The sequence below is a fragment of the Diadema antillarum genome, unplaced genomic scaffold, assembly GCF_040938485.1.
Source record: "Diadema antillarum isolate AM-2024a unplaced genomic scaffold, OU_Dant_1.0 scf00000011, whole genome shotgun sequence".
NCBI classification, from domain to species: Eukaryota; Metazoa; Echinodermata; class Echinoidea; order Diadematoida; family Diadematidae; genus Diadema; species Diadema antillarum.
Window position 1 is genome coordinate 402,718 of NW_027270900.1, and position 15,818 is coordinate 418,535.

Below are 15,818 nucleotides of genomic sequence, written 5' to 3' on the forward strand. Positions count from 1 at the left end.
ACTCAATTTGTTAAAATGGGCACCATGCCCCACCCAGGGGGCCCCCAGGGGGGCCCAAACCCCCCCAATTAAGGAATCTGTAAAAATCTTCTTCTCTAGAACCAGAAGTGATAGCGCTAAGTTAATACAATGAGTTAGTACATTGATGACTGTAGTTTCAAGTTTGTTTATGGCAGAATCAGGGGTGCCCCCCTTGGGACCCAGGGGAGGGGGGTGGGGAGGGGTTCTAATGGGGCCTAAATTGTACATTTTCATCTTCTTCTTGAGAACCCCATGACCCATTTTCACCAAACTTGGCAGGTAGCATCCTAGGGGGTTAGGAACTTAATTTGTTAAGATGGCACCGTGCCCCACCCAGGGGGCCCCTAGGGGGGCCCAAACCCCCCAAAATTAAGGAATCTGTAAAAATCTTCTTCTCTAGAACCAGAAGTGATAGAGCTAAGTTAATACTATGAGTTAGTACATTGATGACTGTAGTTTCAAGTTTGTTCATGGCAGAATCAGGGGTGCCCCCCTTGTGACCCAGGGGAGGGGGGTGAGGAGGGGTCCTAATGGGGCCTAAATTGTACATTTTTATCTTCTTCTTGAGAACCCCATTACCTATTTTCACCAAACTTGGCAGGTAGCATCCCTAAGGGATTAGGATCTCAATTTGTTAAAATGGGCACCATGCCCCACCCAGGGGGCCCCCAGGGGGCCCAAACTCCCAAAATGAAAGAATCTTTAAAATCTTCTCTAGAATTAGAAGTTATAGAGCCAAGATGAAATACTATGAGTGAGTTCATTAATGACTGTAGTTTCAAGTTTGTTCATAGGAGATCCAGGGGGGCCCATTTGGGGGGCAGGGGTGGGTGGTTGGGAAGGTCCAAATGGGGGCCTGAATTGTACATTTTCATCTTCTTCCTGAAAACCTCATAATGGATTTTCGTCAAACTTGGCAGGTAGCATCCCTAGGGGGTCAGGATCTCAATTTATCAAAATGGGCACCATGCCCCACCCAGAGGGCCCCAGGGGACCCCAATCCCCCCAAATTAAGGAATCTGAAAAAATTTGGCCCTTATTGTACATTTTCATCTTCTACTTGAGAATGCCTGGTCAAATTTTGGTAGAGCTGTGAATAATTTAGATTAGTGACCGCGTGAAAGGTGAACTTGCGATACTCAGGTGAGCACTAGACCCGCGGGTCTCTTATGTAAAGATACTACTACTACTACTACTACTAAAGATATAGCCATATGTGCAATTCTTGTATTATATTAATCCTCTTTCAGAAAACTGTGGAGGTTCACACTGTGCCATTTAGAAAAGAAATAGCATGCAACTTTATGGCATAATTTTTCATAATTTAAAAGAGGTATTCTGGAGTGAAAATGACCTAATATTTTTTACTATGCATCTTTTGAACAGCATTCCATGACCTCCAGGCTGACATGTCAGAAGTAGAGGAACAGGTCAAAGGTCTAGGCATTCCCTTTGTCAACACCCAGGACTACACACGAAACATGCTCTTCTCCGGGCTCGATGTCCTTCCTGCCACGTATAAAGTCACAAAAATGCATTTTCAAAACTCTTCAAAGATAACTTTGCCCTTGTGGTTACTGACTCTTTCATTGCTCTTCATAGAAGGCCAGGGCCCCATTTCATTAAAAAAACAAAAACAAAACAAAACAAACCAAAAGAAAAAAAAATATATATAATAGCAACTCTTGCTGGAATGGCAATTGTCATGGTAATGACAAGAATCGGGCTTCCTGATTGGCTGTTGCTATTGGAAGTTACAGTACTCTTCTAGCAAGAGTTGCTATCTTAACATTTTTTTTAAAAAATGAAATAGGACCAAGAAGTGACAATCATTGTCACTGCTGATAATGGGCTATCCTCCTTTTGTATTTTCTCCATTTTTTATTGAGCTTTATTTGTAAAACTTTTACTTTATTGTATGGAATACATTGATTTTTGCTATGAAAAAAATACAAACAAACAAACACAGCTGAGATAGCCATCAAGTCACGAATTCTGTCAAGAATTTGTTGTAGTTCCATGTACAAAAATATAATGAGGTGAAATAGCTGCAGCGCTGGATGAAACAGTGAGCATTTTGCAATTTTTTTTGTAATTCTATTACTAATGCAGTATTTGGATGCTGATCTGGAGAGGGCCATGATAATGTTCTCGAGGCAGCTCGGCAATAAAGACTTCTTGACCAACTTCATCCATGAACTAGAAGACAAAAGGAGGTCACATCGCAGAGACAGGTTAGCTTTTCCATATGAATATTTTTCTTCGTATGTATTGTATGTATCAGTCTGTGCAATGTATAAAGTAGTTGTTACATGTCAGTGAAAAAAAAGGATAGGGTATAGTCATTTGCATGATATTTCAGACAGGTCTTGTTGAATATATGCTTTGTATGCTCCAATTATTTTCCACACTGGAGCCAATGTACATTGTCATGTACATTGTATACACATGTAATGTATTTATGCTTCCTTGTATATGATGGTACTTTACCGGCCAGTTTGTAGAGAGAGAGAGAGAGAAAACAAAACAAAAACAGATCAACTGGTTATTTTAGTGTTAGATGTAAGCTACCAGTAATTTTTGCCTACAGGAAATATTTGAAGGAATGGAAATATATTATCAGAATATTCATGTACATTGTATGTATTTACATGTCCATTTAACTTTTACACATGGATGTAATCTTTCCCTTACGACACTTTCATAGCACAGCATATGTTAGTGAAAAGAGAAAAGGGAACAATATTTGAAGGTCTTAACTGATGCCAGTGATTTGTTTATCTGAATAAATGTGCTTTTGATTTCATTTGTTCAGATTGTGACATTAACGTCAGCCTCATACTTTTTGTATCTCCATGTTTCAGAGTCAACATTGCCTCACTAATCACAGTCATTCTTGTGTCAGAGGGAAAATTTGAATACTTCACAAAGTGAGTTGTAATCAGTACAGAGAATTAATTCTGACTTTAAGAAGCACATTTTACATGGTGGCAGTGATATAGAACATGCAAAATGTAGCAATGAGCATATGATTTGCTGAATCGGTTCGTTTGAATTCATACAACATAATAACATATTAAAAATGCTTTGTTTCCTAGTTTGCCACAAGATTGAAAAATCCTTGTAGATGTTACAGAGGACCCACCAACTCCAAAACTGTTAAGTTTTGAAAACCATAATTCATTTGGTTGTCAGCTTTCTTACCATGACGGTCAATTGAAGGCTGTGGAAATGAAGTTGGACAAAGTATAATCACATTATTTCAAAGTTTGTAGTCTGCATAATTCTTGTATGAAATCTGTGCTAACAACTTTAAAAATGTAATCAATTTTATTAGGCTTTATGGGTTGCCCACTACATTATAACTGTTATTAAAGCTGGTATCCAAAATATATAATTGAAACATTTTATAGTACATCCATATCAGAGCTTAAGCAGTCATGTCTTGCATGCGCTGTGTTATCGTGTTGATTGCATAGTTTCACTTTGTGCTTGATGAAGTGTGACTTGAAATAGACACGAGGAAACCTAGTTTTTATAAATTTTCCATGAAGTCAGTACAGTTTACTTCGATTTTTGTAAATTTACCATCTTACTTTATACCCATGATCACAAAATTACTGCAAATATCTAATTTTCTAATTTATCTCTCACCTCTAAATGCCAGGATTTTGCTGACTCTTCTTGAGGAGAAAATTGCAGACAGTGCCGATACTGGTAACATGAGGTCACTTTTCAGAAGGTATGACTTGTGCACAATTATGCTCAGCTGATGAACAAACCTGCTTCTTAGAGTAGAAGCTCATCTGTATTGGAAATTCAACTGAAATTGGCTTGGTCTGTTTGGTATTATAAAGCTAATGAATGGTTATGCTATGTTTTGTGATTATGGAAACTATGCACATAATTTCATCAGGGATACTGTATATATATCCTTTAGTATTCATCAACAGGCTTTTTTTTTGTGTCATGGCTTTACTGGTAGCTCTAAGTGTGGTACAAACTTCTGTAACATATTCTAATGCTGCTCCATTCATTGAGTTGGATTATGCCGATTAATTCAGTACTGTTGCACCAGTTCCATACTTTAATCTGTTGAGGACGGACTGATTTTGCTACAACATGCATTTCCCATGGACACCTGCACAAGTATGCTCAGGACTAGTCCTCAACGGGTTAAACTCTTGGTTATGTCATTTGTTCTGTCGTAAGCTCCCCAGCATTGGTACTCTATTCTCTTCCACTATATATTTCTGTGTCTCGGCTTGCAATGTTTCTTCTCCATACACAGAATTTCAATGTGAAATGTATGCACATATTACATTTTATTTGCAGTGATACAACTGTCAAAGAATGATAATTATGTTAAGAGTGTCATGGTATGACTAGATGCTGGACAACAGCAAATTCATAACTTTTCTGGTACTGGTGACATTTCTCTTGTCTCATTTATGTTCATAGTCAACAATTTTTCTTGCCTATTTTTTCTCTCATCATTTCTGTGCATCAAACAGGACTGAGACTATTTTGGAGAAGCTCTTGTCAAATTGGCTTTCTCTCTGCATGTTTGGCTTCTTGAAGGTTGGTGTCAATCATCTCTCCATTTTTTAATGACTTTCAGATTTGCATGCATCTTTTCTAATCAAAGCATCAGTGGATTTGAAATGATCATTCTAAATTTGTTGTACACTTTCAGGGGCAGATCCAGGAATTCCGTGAAGAGGGGGTGCCTTTACAAAATTAAAGGGGGGGGGGGGGGGGCGCCAAGCATCAATTTAAACTCATATTTTCTCTTTGCTGAAATATTAATTATAAAGTCACTCAGGTTATGCAATACATTAAAAAAAAAATACAATTATCATTTTCACTGCTGCATTTATTTGTATCTTTTCCTGAGCTGTGCACCCCATTAAAGTCATTCTAATCAGATCGTTCCATCATAATTTTTCATGTTTGTAGAAACACGTTGCCCAGTCTCTGTACTTGCTGTACCAGTCCATCAAGATCCAGTGTGAGAAAGGACCGGTAGACATCGTCACCGGGCAGTCATACTTCTCCCTCAACTTTGACTGTCTCCTGGAGGAGGATGTGGAATTCCAGGAAGTGGTAGGAACGGACAATTGTCTGTCCATAATTGTTGCTGACTCTTTTGCATGAGTGAGGTGTAGCAGTAATGCCAGACAAGCCAGATTGAAAGCTTTAAACCTTTGACTGCTACAGTGGTGACTGCAAGATATTCGAGAAGGTTGCTCAGCAGGAAAGCCAGTATAAGATATACTATGGTCAGCCAGGCTACAGAAATAGTTGTTATATGTATAACTACTTATAACAGCTTTTCATCATTTTGAAATATGGATATGGAAATAATCAGCATTTACCTTTAGGATAACAAAAGCAAATTACCTGTGTGAAAGAAACACTTGTGGTAGATTTGTTCATTTTAGAAGAATTTAATATTTAGATATGATAGGTAGGGAGGACTGAAAATTGTATTGTCAACTGCTTATAGTACTGCCTCATGTTCTTTTAGGTTGGCCATATTCTGGTTTGTAACGATTTCGTGTATACTTTAGATTTTCTTCTCTCAGATAAGGAGTATTCCTCTCCTCTAGTGATTACAGTCGTCTGACTGTGTTGGAAATATTGACGTTTTCCATCATAACACCATGCCATTCAGGCAACAATTTCTTCTCACCTGATTCTATCAATGTTACTTTATACCTCTTGAAGCATCTGTAACTTTCACATGAATAATTCAGCCCTGTGTAATACCCATCCCTACAACCTCCTCAAGAACAGTTGGCCTATTTCATTTTGTTTTCTTTTATTGACATTATTGACATTGACCAAGCTTTAAATCCATTATTTACCATTTGCAGATGGAACAAAAACCCAGCATTACTGCTTCAAAATAGTTCAAAAATGTGAGTTAGGGATAGAAGCAACCAATGTAAAAATTTGAAACAGTATAATCAATGTTAGATATTGCTACATATACAAAATGTGAACAATAGATATAATAAAAATGTTTCCAAACTAAACCGTCTACAGTTATGGTGTAATGAGAAAAATAGTGATGTCTCTTTATATTTTAGGCTTTGTTGCAAAAATTGTATAAGGTATGATGTTTTGTGATACACAACTGACCTACACATATGCATCAAAAGTGATATCATTTTTAAAATCTCTGCTCCCAAAGGTAAACAGGACCTTTAAATTAATCTCTTCTTTCATTCAGAATCTATCTGTGGTGGGCAGCAGCGGGAAACACGAGTATTATGTCAAGGTCCTGGATGTTGACAGTATCACCCAAGCCAAGCAAAAGATCCTTGATGCGGCGTACCGGAGGCGGCACGTTGTCAATCAGAAGAGAGCCCATGAGATGGATTTGAGTATGTAATGTCGTACAGCCAGTTTGTTTCAGCTATATTTTCACACAAGTAATTTTTAACGCATGACTAGGTAAGAATGATTTAGTGTGTTTCTCATCCTGTGGAATACGGTTATTAATTACTGGAAAGTATGGCAGGCAAAAAGATTGGCATGCCTTTCCTTTGAGCAACGTGCCTTCTGGTTGTGCGAAATGTGCAAAAAATCCCACTTTTATAGAATCATGAACTTTTTTTGTGCTTGGAAGTACAGGCTTGATGTTAAAAACACACTTAATACTGACTTGCTGGCTCTCCAAATATATGTAAAATCCATTGTGACCATATTTGTTATGCCCAAGCACAAGTGACTAAATGTATGTTAAACTCAATGAGAGTGTAACAAACAGCTACAGTTTGTGTTTTTAATAGCTCTAAATAGTCATTTTAACATGTGTTCTTTTCCCTATTTTGCTTAAAGTGTGGTACCATCCAGGAGGAGAGCAGAGACTTTTGAGGGACCAAGACGATTTCAACACCCCGGCTGACAGCAGCAAGCCTGTCCAGGTCAACACTATAGAGACCATGGGGGTATGTTATCACATACCGTATTATAAACACTTGGAATATATTTGTATAATCATATGTTTGTATATCTCAAGGTTGATTATACATACACAAAACCCCAGAAAAATTACAAAATGTTTTGAAGTCAGTTATGACTGAAATATGACTGAAAGGTCTAAATCTAAATGATAAACCTGTTCCATTCTGAATTTTGAAATCCACATAGACTTGATAAACAGGCCACCAGGTTCTCGTATGGAACGGCGTGACACTTGAAACTTCTCTTCTTTTCTGAAGTGTGTTCCAATAGCATCTTGAATTGACCCTTCATGTCCATTTATGGAAGCCTGTAGTGTTTGAATGCCTAAACTCCAGCGCACTTTGCTGTGTTTACCAATGTATAATACTGATTTACTAAAAAATGTTTGCATTTGAACGTAAGATTTGTCATTATTTCTTTACTATACAGTGGAGGAAAGATGTATGTTGGTCAATTTTGTAAGCTTTCATAGTGACAGATCAAGTGTAAACATGAATATTTCATCTGAACAGCCATAGTCATAAGCCATTTGCATGTCAGATGCACTCTATTTACAATGTCAAAGTTGTTTTGAAAGTATCCACAAAGGGACAATGATATATCTTAAATACCTCCTGCTGAACTCAGGCAAGTCTCTAGTAGATGCCTAGCTTAGATTATCACCTTCAAAGACCTTTATAAAATCAAGTACTAGTATGAGATTGGATTATACTTTGAAAATGATCTGTCTGGAAGGAAAGAACATTTTTATAATCATCCTTAAACCCATTGAGGAAGAGTCGTGAGTATACTCAAGCAAGTGTCTATTGGAAATTAATGTTGTAGCAACAGTATGCTCAGGCACAGTATACTCAGGCAAGTGTCTATGGGAAATGCATGTTGTAGTAAAATCAGCCTGTCCTCAATGGGTTAATGTATCTGAATTACATCACACTGTATAGTACTCAACTCATATCATCCTCCCATACTCTTTTTTTTTTGGCACTGCTCTTAAAAGTGATTAAGTCTGCAAATTACCAGCACTTCAATTTTAATGGACAGAAAGTGAAATAGGTTAGAACATTTGCTCAAATTTTTCACCGTAAAATATATTTGCTTAATTTTATGTGCCATAGTTTTAGTTATTATATTCATGAATTTCAATCAAGTGGTAACTTATACATTGATTCCTTGGCAACATACATTATGTACTTGAATGAAGTTTAGTTACACTGTTGTATGTGTTGATTGAAAGAAAACAATAGACTGTATGTTGTTCCCATCTATGGTAGGTTACTGATAACAACCGTGTGGCATTGATTGAGAAAGTTGCTTCCATTGAAAACCGGAGTGGAAACTACCAGCCAGTGTCAGTGGATACCCTCATGTTTCATATCTGTGAGTTTTAGCCTTATAAAATATTACATACAACTGTAACATTCATGCTGATAAATTTACCGGTACTGTATATTATGCAATATCTTTTTTTTTTTTTAAGTTTGTTTTTTGTTTTTTTAATTTTGTCGAATTTTGTGAGTCTGTTGCTATTAACAAATTTTACAAGATGCTATTAAAATGTCACTCTGACCCTACAAAAATGTAACATGCATGCATACATGTACATGTTCTGGTTCACAGGACACAGTACATGTACATATATGCGCATGTGCATGCACCCCCCCCCCCCCCTTTAATTTTGTAATGGCGTCTTCCCTTTACGGAATTCCTGGATCCGCCCCTGAAGAAAATTGAATATTTGACATACAATATCATGTTTGAATGCTTTGTATTCAGCAAAATCTACTGCATCTAAACTTGAAGGCTGATATAAAAAAAAAAAACATGTTAAATGTCAATTTCATAGAGTGACTTCTGTGTATTTCTGTAGTTTGATGTATTAGGTATCATTGCAAAGCTTACAATTTGTCAGAATGTGAGAGGTGTCAAACTTAGAAATTTGAAGACAGTCAACTTTATTAGGCTTTGAAGTAAGCTTTATTTGCCAAGGAAAGAAGGGAGGAGGTGGTGAGGATATTAACTTTTCTGTTTTCTTTATCCTAAGATGATGGCCAGGGACAAAATGATGCGAGGATTAGAGACTACACCAAGATTCAGACACGTGAAGGAGGCTATCGCTTGTGGCATCTAGTAAGTGATTCTGTATACCAATAATGTCAACTGCAATAATGAATTATTTTATTGAAGAAAATGATGAGATGACGAGGATAAAGGGAAAGAAATTAAATGTTTTAAAATGTAATAAATGCATATAAAAGTGGCAAATGATAAAACTTTAACTCATCATTATCATTTGAGTATCTTGCTGACCTATACATTGCAAGAGGTGTTAGTTTGTTTTCAAATTAATATTAGCATCTATGTATATTATAGGTATAGCTGGGCTTTAAGTGGTGGCGTGGACGACCAGGAGTCACTGAAGATTGATGCTGGGCCACCAAATAGCCTGGGAGATTAACTGTATGTTGCCCACTGGGGCAACTGAGATTCAAATTGCTTTTTTTTATGTTTCCTTTTTTTGGCCACTAAAATTTCAAATTTTGAGTGTCCCAAACAAGCCACCAGACTGGAGCCCTGCTATTGGAGACCATTAATACAACATACTACATTGATCTAGTATTAAATGAAGTATAGAAATGTTACATGGTGTCTGGAGCCCTCATCCGGCTCATACATTGTACTGCATAATGTGTAAATTTTTGATGTGAAGATCATTTTATATCTAGATAGATACCTTATGACACTAGATAGAATACAATAGTCCTGAATTTTAATGTTTTGTTTTGGTGATAGGGCTGGAATAAAACTTCAGATTTGTTGATTGTCTTTTGTAAGGTTCCAGAGGAGCAGATGAACACAGATGCCCCTCAGTCCAGGACCAAGCTGGACAAGGAGTTCTCTGCTCCCCATCTCTTGGTTACCAAGGTACATATGATGGGAAATGTCCCCTGGTCTCAGTACTTACTAATATTAAAACCAACTTAATCACTCCTTATTTCTATGAATTACATTATCAAATAAAGCTGTTTTGATATTAAAGTAAATGCTAAGCTGTTTTCATATTAAGGTACACTTGTAAATGTTAATATCGTTGTCTAAGGGATATTTCTGTGCAATTTTCTGTTTTTAATACTTATCAAAAATCTCTTGATAGCTTTATTTTCGAAACATTCATACACAGTAATGTTGTAAGAAAATGTCATGTTATTTAATGCGTAAAGTATACACACATTAGATCTTTTAACTGTCATTGTATACAGTGTACTTCATTACTACAGAACAGTTTTATGTACTGCCTTGCTTGAAATTTGATCAGAATCTGAAAAATGAAATAGATATATAAATGACATTCTTTGTGTGTGTGTGTTTGTTTTCATTTTGTTTTGTTTTTCTTGGTCATGCCCTTATTCACTATCAATACTAAATTAGAGATCTAACTGGCTATTACATGATTTTGGTACAGAAAACAATCGAGCACTTCTTGAACAACTTCCTTTCCACCATCTTGAATAAACCTGAGGAGACGCCGGTCACTATCAAATACCTGTTTGACTTCTTTGACGAGATGGCTGGTCAGCATTGTGGTGGGAATGAGAAAATTGGAGAATGTGCTGAGGCTTGGAAGAGCAACAGGTGAGAATTTAGAATTGCTGAATAATTTGCAAAGAAAACAATGTCATTATGATGTATTTTTATGTATAGAAAAATAGCCTAGGATAGTATACAAGGCCAAGGCATCTCATTGAATAGACTATGTGACTCTCTGCAGTATAAGTGTTTCAGCAAACTGTGAATTTTAATTGAGTTCATGATCTTTTTTCAAAGTTTCTATTTAAATGAAATTTTGATCATTTTAGCATTTTACTATTTGATAGTATTAGAATTTACAGTAAGTTTATGGCTAGGAATCTACTTCTACATGTGTTTATCTGTTAAAGCAGTTTCAGGGGGACAAATCACATCATCATGTTGAAATGTGAAATTTTGAGTTTCCTTCTGTCTTGACTTTGAAAAAAAAATGGAAGAAAAAGTGAATGTTATTCTTTCTTTTGATAGATCAAATGTATCTGGATACATATGCATGTTTCTTTCTCCTTTTGAAGTGTTCCACACCACTAATTGATTCACACACTGCTATCACTGTTCTAGAGAAAAATATCTTTTGGTATGTGTGAACATGCTTTGGTTATGCTGTGCTGACCAATACGTTGTAGTGGATTGTTCATTGTCACTATTATATTCTTATCTTTTTGTCAAATCTATCACTAAAAGTCTTCCTCTACACTACTGGGTGACCACCTTGACCCATCCCTCCTACGTGTTTGACATGCGCCAGTCTCGTTGTGCTGACCAGAGTGTCTCGGTCCTGGCCAACATGCTGGACAACGCCTTCAAGAAGGTCATCCCTGAGAAGAAAGAGGTATGCACTGATCACTACTCATGCAGTTGACCAAGAAAAAAGCCAATCTCCAACAGCAAATAACATGAGACATATGTCTATAGATGAGGTTGATTTAGTACATGTACCTGATGTTTTGTTGGCTCATCTGAAAGATTGAAACTGCATTTATTTTGTCCTGAAAATGGAATTTGTTGCTGAGAAACGCTTTGTCTGTGTTTTTGTTTTTTTTCTCTTGACCATGCATGTATGAACATAAACATTGAACTTGGGCATTGAATACTGATGTGGAATGTTGAAGCTGATGTACACTTCTCTATCATTTTACTTGTAATATTATTGTTACTGCAACTACAAAAATTTTCCAAACCTTGGAAATGCCACTTTGCTCATGACTGCAAAGCTTATGCAACGGTGCTTGGTTATTATGAGGGAAAACTATTCATTTCCAATTTGAAGGCACATTTACAAATGTTAGCAGTTTACAAATATCAAAATCCCACAATGTGTTAAATGATAAGATCATCAAATCCAAACAAGAAGCTTGTTTGAAATGATCCCTTATGAGTATTATTACATTTTATCAAGGGCAAATATCGAACAAATTCATGTGATTGAGGAGTGTTGGCTTCATATTAATAATTTTGAAATTTCAAATGACATTGATATGATAATGCCAAAGTGAGAAAGTAGAGTTTTAACAAATAGTGCAAGTAATCAGAAATTAGAATCAATCGGTTAAATTACATACTGATGATACTTCAAGTATCATTGATAAATGAATACTCTCTACCTCATACTAATAGTTTGTAGTGTCGAGAAGGCTTGATTATTTGCCATCTGAATTTTTTGCTTTGATTGCCCATTTGCAGACAAATCACAATGCCAATGTATTTTTGTTTACTGTACAATCACTGGTCTGCCCAAAGTCTGGACACTGATTTGTCAACATGGATATTTTGATCACCAAAACTCTCCAAAGGTTGTGATGATAAACCCTTATTATTCCCTTTTAATTCCACACTGCAGGATTCCTCCCTGAATCGTGTCCTCTTTGTAAAAGATCTTCCTGGCTACATCAAAACCATCAGCGAGTATTATCGGAACATTGCCAGCCGGTTTACCCCAACAGACAGGGAAATGCATGTGGAGTATGACAGGATTGGACAGGCATGTAGCTTTATACTTACTTGGTTGACCTGGCAGCTGCATTTTCAATTATTTATTTATTCTTTTTTTTTATTTGGGGGGTCAGTTCATGTATTGACTTTAGTGAGCTATGTATCAACCTCAATTTCTTAAAGCCATGCATGTGGCAGCTGATAATAGTTTGTTACCTTGATTGTCAATCCCAAAAAATGTTACTACCTCATGTAAGTTGGTATTGCAGTTATCATTGCGCACCCTTTTTGTAGCCTAAGGTATGATAAAGTATACACGTTATCAGGAAGAATTTTTAGATTTGGAAATATGCCAATTTGAGAGAGAAAGAAAAAAAAACAGGGCCTTCATTCTTCTGAAATCTGATGGCAATTCAAGATTCTGTTATCAAAGTTTAGCAATGTAGAGGCTTTTGAATATTCTGCGAGCAAACGAATGATACACATACAGCAGCAGCCTCAAATAAGATTCTATAGTATTATTTTATAAAACACTCATTATAAATTGGTAGGAGAGACATGCCGCACTAAAGCACAAATATGGTGTCAAGAACTTCCTATTCATTGATTACTAGTTTCAGGACGTCTACAATAATCTTTTTTGCAGAAGTCACCTCTAACTAGAAGTACCAGTGGCGGATCCAGAGGGGGGCGCAACCGACGCACGCCCCCCCTTTAATTTTCGGAAAAAACAAAAGAAATAAAAAGAAAAACAATGAAATGAAACCCTGAAGTGGCGCTAGAAATATTAGTCACGCCCCCCCCCCCCCCCCCCCCTTTACAGAATTCCTGGATCCGCCCCTGAGTACTGTCTTGAGAGGACCGAGCAGTTAAGTTAAAGGAAATTATTTATTTCACCTAAATCTAACCGTCAGGAATTCGCCGGTCTGTTCAGCCGAGTTGGGACCCTGAAGCAGCTGTATGAATTCACCTGTAACGACACAGCTGAACTAGTGAGTGGCTGCACGTGAAGCAATCTTGGGATTTGGGTTTACCTCGTCTCATTCATTCATGCAATCTCTGCCTAGAATAACAATTCAGAGGTATCAAAAAGTAGTTCTTGGTAATATTATTTGCATTTTAGCCTTTGTTGTGATAGTGATTATGAAGCACCCTTTTATCACCATAACTCTGCCATCTCTAACTTTGCTAACCATTGCTAACTCAATTATCACAGCAATATTTGTTGTTGTTCCAAGAGTATCCCATCAATGTTTTTTTTTTTAATGTGTCATTGCTTTTTATAGTACTTCAAATAACAAGCCTTCTGGATGATTGTGTAGGTTGGAGGTGCTGGGAAATAATATCAAATTTGGTCAAAATTCCCCCTTGTCATGCCTTTGAAACTACAAGAGAAAGTGATTTTAATAAAAGTAACTAATAACTTCATCTTTGTTTTAGATATTTAAATTTGATATGTGTCTCTGTGAATGTATAACACATACATTCACCTGTCTTCTAATTTGCCAGTTTTGGAAAGCTTTGCAGCTCAAGTACATCTTGATATGTATGTGTCACATTATGTTAACATGTTCTACACTTTCATATTTAACTTTGATATCCGTGCAAGAGAATATGTGACCATGCATCACAAAACCAACAAAAAGTCGCACCCCTAGATTTTATGTGAGGGCTCAAAACAGGTGAAACAGATCAACCGAGTCAATCTTTAGTTTTTCATATTTTCTGAAAGAGCTGTTGTTTGTCTACATTATTCTTAGATTTGGGATCATAAGATGAATGGGAAAGTGTGTTTTCAGCAGTTTTCTACAACCCTTTTTTTTGTGGAGTACATGTAGTGTCATCAGGTGTTTTCACTTTCAACTCCAATTACTTTTGAAAAGACAATGCTACTGCTTTTAAAGTTGGCATTAATCATGGACAGAAATGTATTAATAGAGCATGCTCAATTTCAGCTTAATCTGATTATACCTAATTGTTGTTGCTACAGTGGGTTACATCCTGCTTTTTGTCTCATTCATCGCACAGCTAGCATGGCTTGGTAAAGATTAAGCGCTTGAATAGACCCTGCAGTTCAGAGCTTCTTTTCTCAGTTCACTCTTTTCCAGAGTGTGTGCTTTCTTTCCAATATTTAGATAGGTTAGGAGAGTCCATTTGTTTTGAATTATGCATCGTTTTAAAGGTTAGAGTGTGCTCTTTCTGAATCTGCCCCTAACTAAAGATTCATGTCTGGCGACTTTTTGTGTGGTTTTGTGATGCAGGGTCACATATGAAAGCCTCTCTGCTTTAGGAATGACATTAACCCCAAATGCAATGTATCTGCCCGTCAGCTTTATGGAACATCCCCTGATTTTGATATGCGACTCTTTACAGTATTGAAATTGAAACAAGCCCTGGATTTGAGTCAAAACGATAATACATTTTACCTGATGCTCCACCTCACATTTTCTTTGTTTTGTGCTAATGTGATCTTATGATTTCTTCCATTGTATGGTGTGTTGATTTCTTTAAATGTGTCATATGTGATTTATACTATAAACACTGATTCTTAAAATTTCAGTGAACATCTATTGTACTTTAAGCAGCCCATTGTTTTTCATATTTACACACATAAATAGCAGGAATCTTGTAATTTGATATAAAGGAAAGTATAGTAGTGCATAAGGCAATTTAAACCTGAACCGACAGATCCACTTTTTTTTTTCTGATTCTGAACTCTCCCATGAAATCCTAGTTATGAGCCTGAATTATACTATGTATATCATCTATTGTTATCAGTTTCATGCATTACTGTTAAATGACAAGTAGCTCAAAAATTGACCAGACACTATGGATATTTCTAGCAGGTAATATTAACCTACGCATGTATACTGAGGGCCATGGTGGAGGTGCATAATAATTCACTCATTTGCATCTTATGTACGCATGTCGTTTTTAAGTTTTTTGTTTTTTGTCATTTTTTTTTCTTTTTTTGGGGGGTGTGTGTGTATGACATGACAACAATTTTTCATAACAATGATCACTTAGAGTGATTTTAAGGGTGATGACATTTCTACAGCAATTCTGATAAACAGATTTCTCCATGCAAAGTCAATGTCAGGGGAGACTGAACAGAATGCATTGTATTTTGTCTGTTTAGGAGGTGTAAGATGTACTAAGACCATTTGGGAATTCTATATTATTTTTTTCTTTCTTTCTATTACCCCCTTTGAACAAAATGACCATACTCTACATAATATGTGTATATGTATATGTGTGTGTGTATATAAATGTAATTCAAATATATATTCATTCATTCATGTTTT

The 15,818-nt window shown here is 36.4% G+C and overlaps 1 pseudogene; it reads left to right on the forward strand.

Annotated features, from left to right (window-relative positions):
- Positions 1–15,818, forward strand: part of LOC139720444 (plexin-A4-like) — a 61,141-nt pseudogene that overhangs the window by 44,710 nt on the left and 613 nt on the right.